The sequence below is a fragment of the Bubalus kerabau genome, chromosome 19 (genome assembly GCF_029407905.1).
Source record: "Bubalus kerabau isolate K-KA32 ecotype Philippines breed swamp buffalo chromosome 19, PCC_UOA_SB_1v2, whole genome shotgun sequence".
NCBI classification, from domain to species: Eukaryota; Metazoa; Chordata; class Mammalia; order Artiodactyla; family Bovidae; genus Bubalus; species Bubalus kerabau.
In genome coordinates this window covers 54307988-54323377 of record NC_073642.1, presented here as the reverse complement: position 1 = coordinate 54323377, position 15390 = coordinate 54307988, and the positions used below count along the sequence as shown (strand labels likewise).

At 37.5% G+C, this 15390-nt stretch overlaps 1 protein-coding gene across 40 annotated transcripts in view; it reads left to right on the top strand.

Moving 5' to 3' along the window:
• LOC129633627 (craniofacial development protein 2-like) overlaps nt 1-15390 on the top strand; it is a 472452-nt gene that overhangs the window by 421838 nt on the left and 35224 nt on the right. For 2 of the 40 annotated variants that reach the window (XM_055555442.1, XM_055555440.1), the window contains one exon: nt 6968-8212. The exons of 34 other annotated variants lie outside the window; for them this stretch is intronic. The gene's annotated coding sequence lies outside the window, so the exon portion shown is untranslated. 4 more of the 40 variants (XM_055555441.1, XM_055555439.1, XM_055555446.1 and 1 more) reach the window with 3 other exon arrangements.

Here is a 15390-nt window from a genome sequence, read left to right as displayed (position 1 = left end):
TGGCTTCTGCCTCCTGAGAAATTTGTATGCAGGTCAAGAAGCAACAGTTAGAACTGAACCATGGAACAATAGGCTGGTTCCAAATCAGGAAAGGAGTGCGTCAAGGCTGTATATTGTCATCTTGCTTATTTAACTTGTATGCAGAGTACATCATGAGAAATGCTGGGCTGTATGAAGCACAAACTGGAATCAAGTCTGGGAGAAATATCAATAACCTCGGATATGCAGATGACACCACCCTTATGGCAGAAAGCGAAGAAGAACTAAAGAGCCTCTTGATGAAAGTGAAAGAGGAGAGTGAAAAGGTTGGCTTGAAATGCAGCATTCAGAAAACTAAGATCATGGTATCTGGTCCTATCACTTCATGGGAAATAGATGGTGAAACAGTGAAAACAGTGACAGACTTTATTTTGGGACGCTCTGAAATCCCTGCAGATGGTGACTGCAGCCATGAAATTAAAAGATGCTTGCTCCTTGGAAGAAAAGTTATGACCAACCTAGACAGCTTATTAAAAAGCAGAGGCATCACTTTGCCAACAAAGGCCTTCTAATCAAAGCTATGGTTTTTCCAGTAGTCATGTACGAAGTAGTCCAACGAGAGTTGGACTGTAAAGAAAGCTGAGTGCCGAAGAATTGGTGCTTTTGAACTGTGGTGTTGGAGAAGACTCTTGAGAGACCCTTGGACTGCAAGGAGATCCAACCAGTCCATCCTAAAGGAAATCAGTGCTAAATTTTCATTGGAAGGTCTGATGCTGAAGCTGAAGGTCCAATACTTTGGCCACCTAATGCAAAGAACTGACTCATTTGAAAAGACCCTGATGCTGGGAAAGATTGAAGGTGGGAGAAGGAGATGACAGAGGATGAGATGGTTGGATGGTGTCATCGACTCAATGGACATGAGTTTTAGTAAGCTCTAGGAGTTGGTGATGGACAGGGAGGCCTGGAATGCTGCGGTCGATGGGGTTGCAAAAGTCAGATACGAGTGAGTGACTGAACTGATAATCAATAACTTGGATGAATTCAAAGATACGATGTTGGGAGATTCTATCTATGTGAAGTTCAAGAACAAGCCAAATAAATCTATAGTGATGGAAAAAAAAAATAAATAAAGACACTTCAGTGTAAGAAATGGTGTAGTTCAGAGTCTAGATAAGCATGCAGTTCATGTGACCAGGACAGAAAATGAAAGCATTTGATTAAATTGTCTTACTTTATAAATGAAAAACAAAAACAAAAACAAAAAACATTGACAAGAAACAACTTATAGTTACCAGTGTAACTGAGAAGAGCTTCTAAATTTTCTAAAAGTTTATTGATTTGTTAAATTATTTAGGATTAAAAAATTAATTCATCATTGATATACCACCTGCAGGCACAGTAGCATTTTCAGATGGTTTTTCTCAGCTAAATGAACACAATTTAGGGGTATCATTCAGTACTAAACATTCAGTGGTGACTCCAGCCAATAATGGAAGTTCAAGTTACAGCCCCAGTCTTCATCAAGCTGATTGACATCACTCTGAAGTGTGTGATACCAACTCGGAAAATGAACACAATTTCTTACGTATGTACTTCCAAACAATAGCTGTCAGCAAATCATAGTTCCTAAATGATATTTACAATATTTTTTTTCTCTCTGGCACTAGCATAGCCTGTTAATTTTTTTTTTATTGTGGGGAATTGAAAATTTCAAATAGCATTTAAATACTAGGAGTCTTTTTAATGGAAGATATATTCGAGATATTTATTTTATGCTATTGTAATAAAGTAATAAAATATGTAACGTTTAAAATCTCAGCAGTAATTATCTTTAATTTATTTTAAAATTTATATTTATGGACTGGAACAAACTTCCTGTAACCCTGAGACAAGCATTAATAGATGAATTTAAATGTGGGTAATTTTATGTTATGTCCTAATATGGAAATACAATTTATCAAACCTTACCTTTTACTGCTTGATAATATGCAACTTCTGCTCATTTATAGCTCCTCTTCTTATAGTCTTGTTCTGAAAAGACAGTATAAAAGAGTCATTAAAAATGTAGACTGTGACTTCTACGTATAAATCTGAATTATATGTCTTATTAGCCATTGACTCTGGTAAAGGCTTTTAATATTTCTGTGTGCAGTTTTTTCTTAGCACAATGGGGAATCCTACTTACCTCACAGGGTTTTGAAAAAATTAAAATAATAAGTTTATTTATTCGCTTAATATTTTTAAACTATTCACTATGTGCCAAATCCTGTTGTAGATTCTGGACATAAAGCAGTGAAGAAAATATAGACAAAAATCCCTGCACTTATCGAGATAAAATTCTAGTGAGTAGAGATACATAATCAATATGTAGCATTAGAGATGGTAATAAATGTTCTAAAGTAGAATAAGGCAAGGTAAAAGTATTGAGAGTAAATGGAATTGTTATATCAGATGCAATTATCATGGAAGATATCTCTCAGGAGGTGATATTTGGGAGAGAAGTTGAGACCCAGTCAAATGAAACTAGCCAAGTGGTTGTAATATGAAGAGTTTTTTTTTTTTTTTTTTCCCCCCGGAGAGCCCAGGAAGTGAATACAAAGATCCTAAAGCATGCATGTGCTTGACATGTTTAAGGAGTAGCAAGGAGGCAAAACCGTCTGGGTCAAAGTCAGCAAAAGGAGAGTGGTCAGCGAGTAGATGAGAGTGGTAGCTGGAGGTGGGGTGCCAGAAAGGGAGGTGCCAGGTCTTGTGAAACCATACTAAGGATTTTGGATTATATTCTGAATCAGGAAGAAAAGCCATTCATTTTGTGTAGAACAATAATATGGTGTACCTTGTGATTTTAAGGAATTATTCCTCTGGCTTCTTATGGAAGAAGACCCTATCAGAGAGTAAGGCAGGGTGCGCTAGGACTGACTGGATGACTCGAGCAATTGTCCAGGAGGCACGTGGTTGTGGGTTAGAGGAGACTACTGGTGATAGAGATAGAAACTGCTAGACTCAGCATATATGTTGAAAGTAGAGTCCAGAGATGTGTAGATAGATAGCTCGCCCAAATTTTTACCTGAGCACCTGTAAGAAGGGTGCTTCCCAGGTGGTACTAGTGTGAAAGAATCCACCTGCCAATAAAGGAGACATAGGAAATGTGAGTTCAGTCCCTGGGTCAGGGGATTCCCTGGAGTAGGAACTGGCAGCCCATTCCTGTATTCTTGCCTGGATAATCCCATGGACAGAGGGGTCTAGCCGGCTATAGTCCATAGTGTTGCAAAAAGTCAGACATGACTAAAGCGACTTAGCATGCAAACATGCTGTAAGAATAAAGTTGACAAATTTTGACGTGAGAGAGAGGAAAACAAAGGGTAGGACTTCAGATGGGGAGGGGCATGGTCTGGGTATAGCTAAGGATATAACCTGTTTCGTGCAAGGAGTGCAGTATGTATAGCTCTCCTTTCTACCACAAATGCTAGTCTCTGCCTGTGTACCTCTAACTTTGCCCTTGAACTTTGTCATTCCAAATTCTTCCTTTCGTTCACAAGTCAGTTTGAAACTTATCTCTAATCTCACCCCAATAATCTTTCCCTTCTTTCAAATCTTAAATATAGTAACCTGCATAGATTTTCTCATGCAGTTCTGTGTTGCTTTACATTTTTCTATCATTCTATAAGCCATAACATTGTAAGTGTGTGCAGGGTAGGCACACAAATGCATCACCTCTCATATCTCTAAAACTTTCAGATGACTTTGTGCCAGACACACCAAAAATTAATATCTTCTGCAGAACATGGGACTAGGTGTTGTGAAATATTCATTAAAGAATTTTCTTTTCTTTGACAAAACGTGTAGAAATTTAGGTGTTGTGTGTCCCTATAATTACAGGTTCAAATGTTTACCAAATAAGACTAAGTTCTATAAGAAAAGGCTGATCTTTTGGGGGATGTGTTTGTTAAATATTTATGATATATGTTCTCACGTATTAGTTGTTTATTGTCTCTTCTACTCTAGATGTGCTCTCATTAGAATTCATGCACTTGAAGATCTTCACATTTTCTCACTCCCATCCAGCCATCCATAATGTCTCTTTTCCAGACTCCTTGCCTTCCATCTTATAATCTTTCTCTTTTAGGCTCCTGGCCAAGTGACCAGTCCATTTGCTGTTATTAGGGCTACTCCTGTAATCAGCTGTTTCAGCACCAGAGAATAGGCTTCGTGTGCAAGAAACTTGCTGGTAACGAACAGGAAGGGGAGCTTGAAAAAGGGACACAGAAAAGGAGAGAAAGCTGTTCAAGTACATCATTCAGTTGGTTCCCACTGAGGGTGACTGGATCTCAACCCCACTCGAGGCCCTCAGTGGATCGGCATTACATCTCTGCCTGAGATGTAACTTAGGGACCATTTGTGCTGGCTCAGTGAAGCTCCCCCATTTCTCAGGGGTTAACCTAGGGAGCATAAACACCTCCAGCTTTGTTTTACACATGGGCTAGAATGTTTGAGCTACTGCATCCTGTATGGTGGTGGCAAAGATGCCCTAGGGCAGAAAGCAAGAGATACAGTCATCTTAACTCAGGCTAGGTGATGTTAGGCTGCATTTATGTACAACTGGGTGCTTTACCGATAGGTAAAGCAAAAAAGATGAGCCTAAAGGATGCAAGAGGCATGAAAAATATTCTACACATGAAAGTACATTTTCAATGATAAAGATGTGGTTCTTCCATTAAAAGAGTTCACTGACCAGTGTTCCTGGGTCATAAAATAGATTTTATATGTTGTCCTGCGTATGGTTTATTTTCAATTTCTAACAAGTTTTTCTTGGTTTGTAAAATTAGTGTTTCTGTTATCAGTGTTTTGATGAGGCAACTGTCTCCTAAAGCTCATTTCCTAGTGTTACTGATTATCTAGATGGCTTATGAAGAAGTGGATTAAGGTTTTAAAAGTATAATTACTGTAGTTGACATAGTGTTCTCTGTGTCTTCCAGCTGGAATAGTCTATGTCAGCAATTTGAAATCACCAAGGCTTCATTTACTGTTAAGGAATATAATTGGCTGCATAGCTTGGTCATTTTAGAGGGGATGAGAAGAGACCCATGACTTTACTCTTTATTCTGCATTCATTTTCCCCAAAGAACTCGGCCCATCTTTCCAATGTCTAAATTCCATCATTTAAATTCTTCTCTGAGGTCTAGGCTTTCTACCCTCTATTGAAATGCAGATAATACATTCTTTATACCTTAATGCATTAGTGTATTAGATCCTCACCTGAAATCAGATTTTAATGTTGATAGTTAAGAATGACAGAGTGAATAGGAAGATACTTGTATCAAAAGCTATGAGTTGGCCCCAATGATGGAAAATGTCTGCATCTTAATGTTTTCTAGAGTTCCCTTTAAAAGAAGGAAGTATTTCCTCAGTTGAATAAAGTTAGAATAGATTGCCCTTAAGAGGTTGGAGGAAAATGGGAACAATCTGATGCAGTTTAGTAATGAACCTGAACAAACAGGGTTAGTAAGGAGAAAGATCCAATTCATTCCTTGCTAATGTATCCTCCTAAAAGAAGTGTGTTACTGAGCAGCAGATTTAAATAGAAGGCGTGTTTGGAATAAGAAGGAGCAACAATGCCGAGCATTTATCAGCCTGAGACTAGATAACAGGGGTTCCCTTTCAGACTGGAATTGTCTTTCTGAACTGAATCAAATATACGAAGAAGAGGGCAAGTCTATTCTTGTTTGTAGTTTTAAAGAGTTTCACAGATGGTTTTAATAACAGTGAGTCTTGGCTTTGAAGGTCCAATAAACTGATATTTTGAATAAAGCTGCTAAGTCTTACAATGAACATTTCCTCAGTGACAATTTTGATACATAACTCTTCTCATAAACATTGGCACTGTGTTTGGAAACAGAACACAGCTTTGCCTCTTGTTAACTTGAATACTTTACCCAGCATCTGAGAACCTCATTTTCTTTATCTGTAAAATGGAACAAAAAGAACTCCGTTTTAAAGTTATTGTAAGTAATATATCTTAGCAACTTTTATTATACATTCTCAAAATAGTAACAGGAATTTTACAAAATATTAGCTCATTTATGGGCTTCCCTTGTGGCTCAGGTGGTAAAGAATCCCCTTGCAGTGCAGGAGACCTGGGTTTGATCCCTGGGTTGGGAAGATCCCCTGGAGAAGGGAAAGGCTACCCGCTCCAGTATTCCAGCCTGGAGAATTCCATGGACTGTATAGTCCATGGGGTTACAAAGACTTGGGTATGACTGAGTGACTTTCCCTTCACTTCAGCACATTTATAGCAGTATAGAACTTATAATTTTAGCTCAATAACTACTGTAGTATACTTGAATGTCAGTATTAATATCAGATAAATCAAAGGAATCAAAATATATTTTACCAAGTTTATCTAAACTGATTAACATGGCTCATCATATTCTCTTAAGACCTGAGTGCTATCTGAAAATAAATGTTTCAGATAATATATTTTTTTCCTTTAATATATTAAAAGATCATATCTTGATGTTCTGGGAAAGTTACAAATTCCCTAGCTCTCACACTGCTTTGTTTTCAATTTTTACTTGTTCAGAATCTGGCTCTAAAATTCAGTCATTTCTGTAGTATTCCTATTCAGTAGAAAAGCATTTCCTGTCTTGAGGTTAACATGAATGAACAGTGTTCCAGGGCTCCCTTACCAGGACTGTTGTTTTAGAACTTTATTTTAGTCCCTTTTACCCTTTTCCATGCATGCTGCTTTCTTTGGATTGCTGAACTCTAATTATTATCTTGTTCTTTTCATAAAAGTTTTCTGTAATTTGACCTGTTTCCTAGGCTTTGTGTTCATTGTTTGCCATGACACTATCATCTGGCAAAGCAGAATTATTCACTTCTTCCTTGCACTTCCCAGGACTTTCTGATTTTATCTGTGGTTGCTTACTGTTTTTCGCATTCAAAGAATGCTAATCCTGATCCTATTTCTATATCCTATGTTTGACATCAGCTCTTAAGGTGATTGCAAAGAGAACAGACCCATCGCTTCTTCACTGCCATCTTATGCAAGAGCTGGACTGTCTGCAAAGGAAGATGTTTTTGAAGTTAACCTTTATATTCAATAAACCCCCTGACTTTTGAAAAGGAGCCAGTTGATTCGTTAACTGATAAAACAAAATTTTTAAGAAGGATGTAAACTGTATCATCCATGAAAATTAACATTTATATTTGGAAATATGCATGTGCTTAACTGAACAGAAACTAAGGGAACTTAGCTGACATGGCTGGGAAAATAAAGCCTCCAATTAAAATAAATAAATTAAACAACAACAACAACAAAATAAAGATCCTGACCAGATGATCCATACTGACCTTATATAAGGGGTTCTAGAGTCCCTGATTCATCTGCAAACTTGGGGAGCAGTAGATATCATTGGTGAAATTCAGGGATTCCTTCAGATAGACCAACTCAAGTCTGGTGAAGGAAGAGAGCAAGATTTCCTCTTGCCAGTAGAAGAAGCTGTATTTCCAGGTAGAGATTTGGATGAAAAAAATTAAAGAAGGCCTACCTAGGGAAAGAGATAGTAAAGCTAAGGAAGACAAACCTAGGCAGAGAGGAGAGAAGCAGAGGAATGATGAGAACTCTCAAAGATTCCTTTCCTTTTAGACCTAGGATGTAGTCCACAGTGTGTGTCCCAAGTCACTTCAGTTGTATCTGACTCTTTGTAACCCCATGGACTATAGCCTGACAGGCTCCACTGTCCAGGAATTCTCTAGGCAAGAATAATGGTGTGGGTTGCCATTTCCTTCTCCAGGGGATCTTCCCAACCCAGGGATTGAACCTGCATCTCCTGTGTCTCCTGCATTGGCAGGTGAGTTCTTTACCACTAGTGCCACCTGGGAAGCCCATAGTCGACAGTATGTGCTTAGTCACTCAGTCGTGTCTAACTCTTTGTGACCCCATGGACTGTAGCCCACCAGGCTCCTTTGTCCATGGGGATTCTCCAGGCAAGAATACTGGAGTGGGTTGCCACACCCTCATCCAGGGGATCTTCCCAACCCAGGTCTCCTGCATTGCAGGAGAGACTAATTTCTTACTCCTCCATTGTACTTTTCCTTTGGAATTGTTCCATTTATCTGTACAACAAGGTTTAAGAATCTCAGAGGAGACTGAAGGGGCTTAGAAGTGTAGGACTGGAAGTCCTTATTTCATCTTCTTACTGACTCCAGTAGAGAAGTGATAATGAATCTAAGTTCTATTTGGTGCCTAGACATACAGGAATGTTGTTGATAAAGAATTTGGTGTCACTGGAAAAAGACTACTAGTGCTAAGAAGGATTCTGAACTAAATGACAAGTAAAGCTGTCCAGTCTTCCATGTTGGTATACTGAAGGAAGCTTCACTTGGGCAACAGGAAAGAAAAGTTGGAGATGTGAGTTATGGCTTCTGTACCATAGTCTACTACCTTCCAGCAAAGTATCTTCTGTCTTTCTCTCTCACTTTGAACTGACATGACTTTTATCTGAATTATGGATTGTATCCTTTTATGTTATATAATAAAAGTATTTATATAATAGTAGTCTATTTATAAACATTGCCATTTAAATCACACCATTTGATTCAGTCATATCATCATTTATAACCAGGGATTTGGGAGAGGATAAAGGATGGTATTTGCATTGATCATATAATATTCATTTATCAGAACTTATTTTTTAAATAAATGGAAGGCATTTAATAACAATAACAATTTGTATAGCAAATTGCTGAGGAATGATTTCAAGTGATAAAATAAGAGGCTGAAAGGTTTTAAGGTACTTATTACTCAAGCCACTGATCAACCACCCATCTATCTATTATCTAGTCATCTGGCCATCTATCTACCATACAAATTTTTCTCCCCCAAAAGACAAAGCAAATGAATATACTCTTAATAAAGCAAACAAACATAAATTAACAACAGAGAGTTGAAGTCTTGTTTGGTTTTCTTGGTTATCACACATTCTCACACTACATAACTTTTGCATATCTTTTTCTGCCCTACTTCTCTCTCTCTCTCTGTTTCACTTGACTAATTCTTATTTGATGAAGGAAGGAAGTGGCTATGGTTATAAAAGGCTAACAAAGGGATCCTTGTGATGGAACTTTTCTAAATTATGTGGTGGTGATAACAAAATCTACATATATGATAAAATGGCATAAAACTAAATGCACGTACACCCATAAATACATATGAAACTGGTGATATCTGAATAAGGTTTTCGCATGTCAGTTTCCTGGCTGTGTATTGCGCTATAGTTTTGCATGACATTAGCATTGGAGAAAACTGAGTGAAGGGTAATAGCATCTCTTTATATCATTTCTCCCCACTGCATGTGGATATATAATTACTTCAAAATAAAAAGTTTAAAAAAATAACCTTCTCATGTCCATAAATATCTGTATTATTTGTGTGACTTTAGCCGTGTTTATTAAAGGGTGTTTTTATTAACATTTATAGACAACTGAACAAATTAATCTTTCAGCATAAATCCCTACTAGACTTAGACTCTTAACATAAATTCTTATGAGACTTAGGTCTAGTTAAGTTTCTTAACTAGTCCTAAAACTTGCTGGATCCAGTGATCAATTATCTATCCAAACAGTTAACACCAGAACAAAAAATGCTTCCTTTAAACATACATATTAAGTATGGGATTCCATGAAAGGAAAGTAAATAAGTTCTTGTTTGCTTTGATATAACTCACTATTTCTTCTTCTTTTCATTCCTGGATTCTCAATTTCTATTGACCTGTACATCTTGGCTAGTCCAAGATGTCACTCTTTTTCTTTTTCGTGTTTTTAAGAACTGTGAAGACCCTGAAGTTTTACCTGAATTGCAAGCTAATAAATTGGCTTGCCAAATTATATAGGTGCTGGCAGAACACGTCAAACTCCTGAGTCAGAGCCAAAGGGCTTTATGGCTCATGTTATAACAAGTAGCAGGAGCTTCATGTTCCCATTATTTTCCCTTTTTTTCCCTCAGGCCCACAAAGATGATGCAGAAGTGACCCAGGTGGATGCTATTGTAAAGATCCACCACATGTTCTGAAAACCTCTGCACTGATTTTTAAGGGCTACTGGTCAATATGCCCAACAACTGTCCAGGGCAGAGTCATTCTTTTTATTATGTGGGTCAGGAAGCAAATTTAACCTTTTCTCCTGGTGGATACACTATCTCTATATTCCAGGCAATTTACCTCACAAACATCCTTCAAAGAGTCAGAAACAAAAACTAAAGAAATGTCTTAGGGAATTATTTCCCAGACCTTTGTTTCCCTGGTGATCTCATCTGGTTCCATGGTTTTCATTATATGAATGAATCTCAATTTATACCCTAATCTTAACCTCTCTCTAAATTTATACCAACTTAAAAAAAAAAAGCCTTTATATAAAGCACTGGAAACTTAATATCAAAACAAAAACTGTGGGTTTGCTTCTGAATCAAAACATGTTTTTCCCTTTTCAGTGTTATTTATAGATACCCAGTTTCTCAGGTACAAACACTAGAAGTTATCCTAATTCCTTGATTTATTCAATTCTCATATGCATGTCACTACTAAATCTTGTAGTTGTTGTTCAGTCGCTAAGTGGTGTCTGACTCTTTGCGACCCCTGGCCTGAAGCATGCCAGGCTTCCCTGTCCTTCCTTATCTCCTGGAGTTTGCTCAAGCTCACGCCATTCAACCATCTCATCCTCTGCCACCCTCTTCTCATTTTGCTTTCAATCTTCCCCAGGATCAGGGTCTTTTCCAATGAGTTGACTCTTTGCATCAGGTGGCCAAAGTATTGAAGCTTCAGCATCAGTCCTGCAAATGAATATTCAGGGTTGATTTCCTTTAGGGTTGACTGATTTGATCTCCTTGCAGTCCAAGGGACTCTCATGAATCTTCTTCAGCACCAAAATTTGAAGGCATCACTTGTTTGGTGCTCAGCCTTCTTTGTGGTCAAGCTCTCACATCCATATATGACTACTAGAAAAGCCAGAGCTCTGGCTATACAGACCTTTGTCAGCAAAGTGACATTTTTACTTTTTAATACACTGTCTAGGTTTGTCAGAGCTTTAATTCCAAGGAGCAAACATCTTTTAATTTCATGGGTGAGGTCACCATCCACAATGATTTTGGAGCCCAGGAAAAAAAATCTGTCATTGCTTCCACTTTTTTCTTATCTATTTGACATGAACTGTTGGGACTGGTTGCTATGATCTTAGCTTTTAGACTGTTGAGTTTTAAGCCAGCTTTTTCACTCTCCTTTTTCCTCTTCATCGAGGTTCTTTAGTGTCTCTTTCATTTTCTGCCACTAAATTGATATCATCTGCATGTCTGAGGTTGTTGATATTTGTCCCAGAAATCTTGGTTCCAGCTTGTGATTCATCCACCCTCACATTTTGCATGATATAGTCTGCATATAAGTTAAATACAGAGGGTGACAATATACAGCCTTGTCATAGTTGTACTCTTTTCCCAATTTTAAACCAGTCATTTGTTCCATGAAAGGTTCTAACTATTTCTTCTTGACCTGCATACAAGTTTCTCAAGAAGCAAGTAAGGTAGTCTGGTACTCCCATCTTTTTAAGAACTTCCCACATTTTGTTGTGATCCACACAGTCAAAGGCTTTCACATGGTCAATGAAACAGATGTAGATGTTTTTCTGCAATTCCCTTGCTTTTTCTATGATCCAACAAATGTTGGCAATTTGATCTCTGGTTCCTCTGCCTTTTCTAAATCTAGCTTGTACATCTGGAATTTCTCAGTTCAGGTACCGCTGAAGTCTAGCTTAAAGGATTTTAATCATAACCTTACTAGTATGCAGAATGACCACAATTGTTCGGTAGCATGTACATGGTTTGGCCATGCCCCTCTTTGGGACTGGAATGAAAACTGACCTTTTCCATTCCTGTGGCCACGGATGAGTTTTCCAAATTTGATGACATATTGAGTGCAACACTTTAATAGGATTATCTTTTAGGATTTTAAATAGCTAAACTGGATTTCCATCACTTCCAATAGCTTTGTTTGTAATAATGCTTCCTAATGCCCAGTTGACTTCACACTTTAGGATGTCTGGCTCTAGGTGAATGACTGTCATCATGGTTATCTGGGTCATTAAAACCTTTTTTATATAGTTTTTTGTGTGTATTCTTGCCACCCCACTTTAATCTCTCCTGCTTCTATTAGGTCCTTACCATTTCTGTCCTTATCATGCCCATCCTTGCGTGAAAATGTCCTTGGATTCTCTAATTTTCTTGAAATCTCTAGTCTTTCTCTTTCTATTGTTTTCCTCTATTTCTTTGCACTGTTCACTAAAAGCCTTCTTATTTCTCCTTGCTATTCTCTGAAACTCTGCATTCAGTTTGACATATCTTTCCTTTTCTCCCTTGCTTTTTGCCTCTCTTTCCTCGGCTATGTGTAAAGCCTTCTTAGACAACCACTTTGCCTTCTTCCATTTCTTTAACTTCGGGATGGTTTTGGTCACTGCCTCCTGTAAAATGTTACAAACCTCCATCCATAGTTCTTCAGGCACTCTATCAAATCTAATCCCTTGAATCTATTTGTCAATTCCACTGTATAATCATAAGAGATTCAATTTAGGTTATACCTGAATGGCCTAGTGGTTTTCCCTACTTTCTTCCATTTAAGCCTGAATTTTGCAATAAGGAGTTCATGATTGGAGCCACAGTCAGCTCCAGGTCTTGTTTTTGCGCACTGTATAGAGTTTACCCATCCTTGGCAGCAAAGAATATAATCAACCTGATTTTGATATTGACCATCTGGTGATGTTCATATGTCGAGTCATCTCTTGTGTTGTTGGAAGCGGGTGTTTGCTATGAACAGTGTGTTCTCTTGATAAAACCCTGATAGCCTTTGCTTTGCTTCATTTTGTACTCCATGGCCAAACTTGCCTGTTACTCCAGGTATCTGTCACTTCCTACTTTGGTATTCCAATTCCTTATGATGAAAAGTGCCCTTTTTTTGTAGGTCATCATAGAACCATTCAACCTCAGCTTCTTCAGCATTAGTGGGTGGGGCATAGACTTGGATTACTCTGATGTTGAATGGTTTGCTTTGGAAACAAACCAAGATCATTCTATTGTTTTTGAGATAGCACCCAAATACTGCCTTTCAGACTCTTGTTGACTATGAAGGCTACTGCATTTCTTCTAAGGGATTTTTGCCCACAGTAGTAGATATAATGGTTATCTGAATTAAATTTGCCCATTCCTGTCCATTTTAGTTACCTGATTCCTAAGATGTCAGTGTTCCCTCTTGCCATCTCCTGTTTAACCACATATAATTACCTTGATTAATGGACCTAAAAGTCCAAGTTCCTATGCACTGTTGTTCTTTACAGCATTATACTTTACTTTCACCATGACACAGGCACACAGGCTGTTGTTTCTACTTTGTCCCTGCTGCTTTATTCTCTCTGGAGTTATTAGTAATTGTCCTCCGCTTTTCCCCAGTGGACACCTTTCAACCTGAGAGGCTTGTCTTCTGGCGTAATATTTTTTTGCCTTATGCTGTTTATGCGGTTCTCACGGCAAGAATACTGGAGTGGTTTACCATTCCATCCTCTACTGGACCACATTTTGCCAAAACTCGCCACTATGATCTGTCCGTCTCGAGTGGCCCTGCACAGCATGGCTCATAGCTTCACTGAGGTACACAAGCCTACTCACCATGACAAGGCTGTCACCCATGAAGGGTTAAATTTTGTTGACCCTGTCCCTAAAACATATCCTGATACCAAACTACATTGCTGAGATGACCACTGCCACTATGGTTACTATACTTCCCTTGTAGCTAAAAGTACATATAATATGTAAATAGAAGTATTGTGGTAATTCCAGAAAGGCTATTTAAGGGCACTGACTCAAAAAGAAATTGGGCTTTTGAAATAAGGCTTTTGAGGGTTTGTTTTTTTTTTTTATTTTGTCCTCATCCTCTTTATTGGAATACACAATAGGAAGCCTGAAGTTCTAGAAATGTTAAGTCACTTGTAATACAAAGATCTGGGGGTGGGGGGGTGGGGGAGGGAAGAGGACCTGATACTCTATCAGCCTGAGAAAAAATAGAAGACTATAGATAGCTTTTCTGGAATTGTCTTCAATCTTATAAATTTGAGATATTGACCAATCTTAACTTGCTTCCTCTCTCTGATTATGAAAAACTGACCAGTGAGGATAAAGCTTAGGAGGATAGATGATGGAATCATGTAGAATCTAAACTTTACAGCATCTAAGAACTGTTCCTCAATGACATCTTACTTTCTGGTATAATATCAAAGAGCTTTTTCCTTTATTTCATTCACTGTTTCTTCATCAGTAGGACACATATGCTTGATTTCTTCTTCCCTGTTATGTCCTCTGGGTCTAAAACTAAGAGGGTAGTAAAAAGGCAGTAACTCCTCATCTATCTTTCAATACCCAAAATGGGCCTTTTTTTTTTGGGAGTTGAGGGTCTATTTTAATTGACCCAGCAAATGAAGATGATGGAAAACTTTTACTGAGTCCTAAAAATGGTGAGTTTACTTCAGGGACTGGATACTAGCTTGAGGACATTGTACCACAACTACTCAGTTCAAATGGTACAACCTCTGGGAAGCTTTTCCAGATAAAAGACTGGGACTAAATTAAATGTACCTTCTCTGTGTTCTAATTAGAGTCAAGTGCATTCCACTATTATAGCATTTATCTCCCTGTATTGTAATTAGGTTTTTAAATTGTCTCTTCCAATATACTGGACATCTCTTAAGGCAGGACTTGCATCTTATATTAATAGATCTTGAGGGCAAGGACTAGGCTAGATAGATACTATATGCTTAATAAATATTGATTGAATAAATGAATCAATCAATGATTTGTATAGTAAAGAAGGAATGGGTGAATGAATTATAATTTTCTTAAGACAGATACAATAGCACAGAGTAATTGTGAATTGGCCATACATGATTGATCATGGAAGCAAAACCTTAATTATTATTTGCTTATTAAATCAGGAAGCCTATGCATTTTAGGAAGCTCTGCAAAAGCTCTAGACATGGAGTCATGAAATCTTGTCCAGTAATCCTAGTTTTCTAAAGTGTAAAATTGTCCTTATTTTATCTACATTAGAGAATTGGTATTGAAATAAATAAAATGATATTAAAGTTTTTAATATATTCCCTGATTTTTAGTGATTAATAGTCATTTATAATTTAAAAAGATATATGTATATACCATAAGTAGTCACTCTTTGTAGGTTATAAAGATGAAATAACCTTTGTAAGTTATAAGATTAAATATTTGACATAATTTATTCCCAATTCATAGGCTTATGTATAAATGTATTTTAATATCTGATCTTAGCTTTGACAATAGGGAATATGAAATGTGATGAATAAGTTTGTATA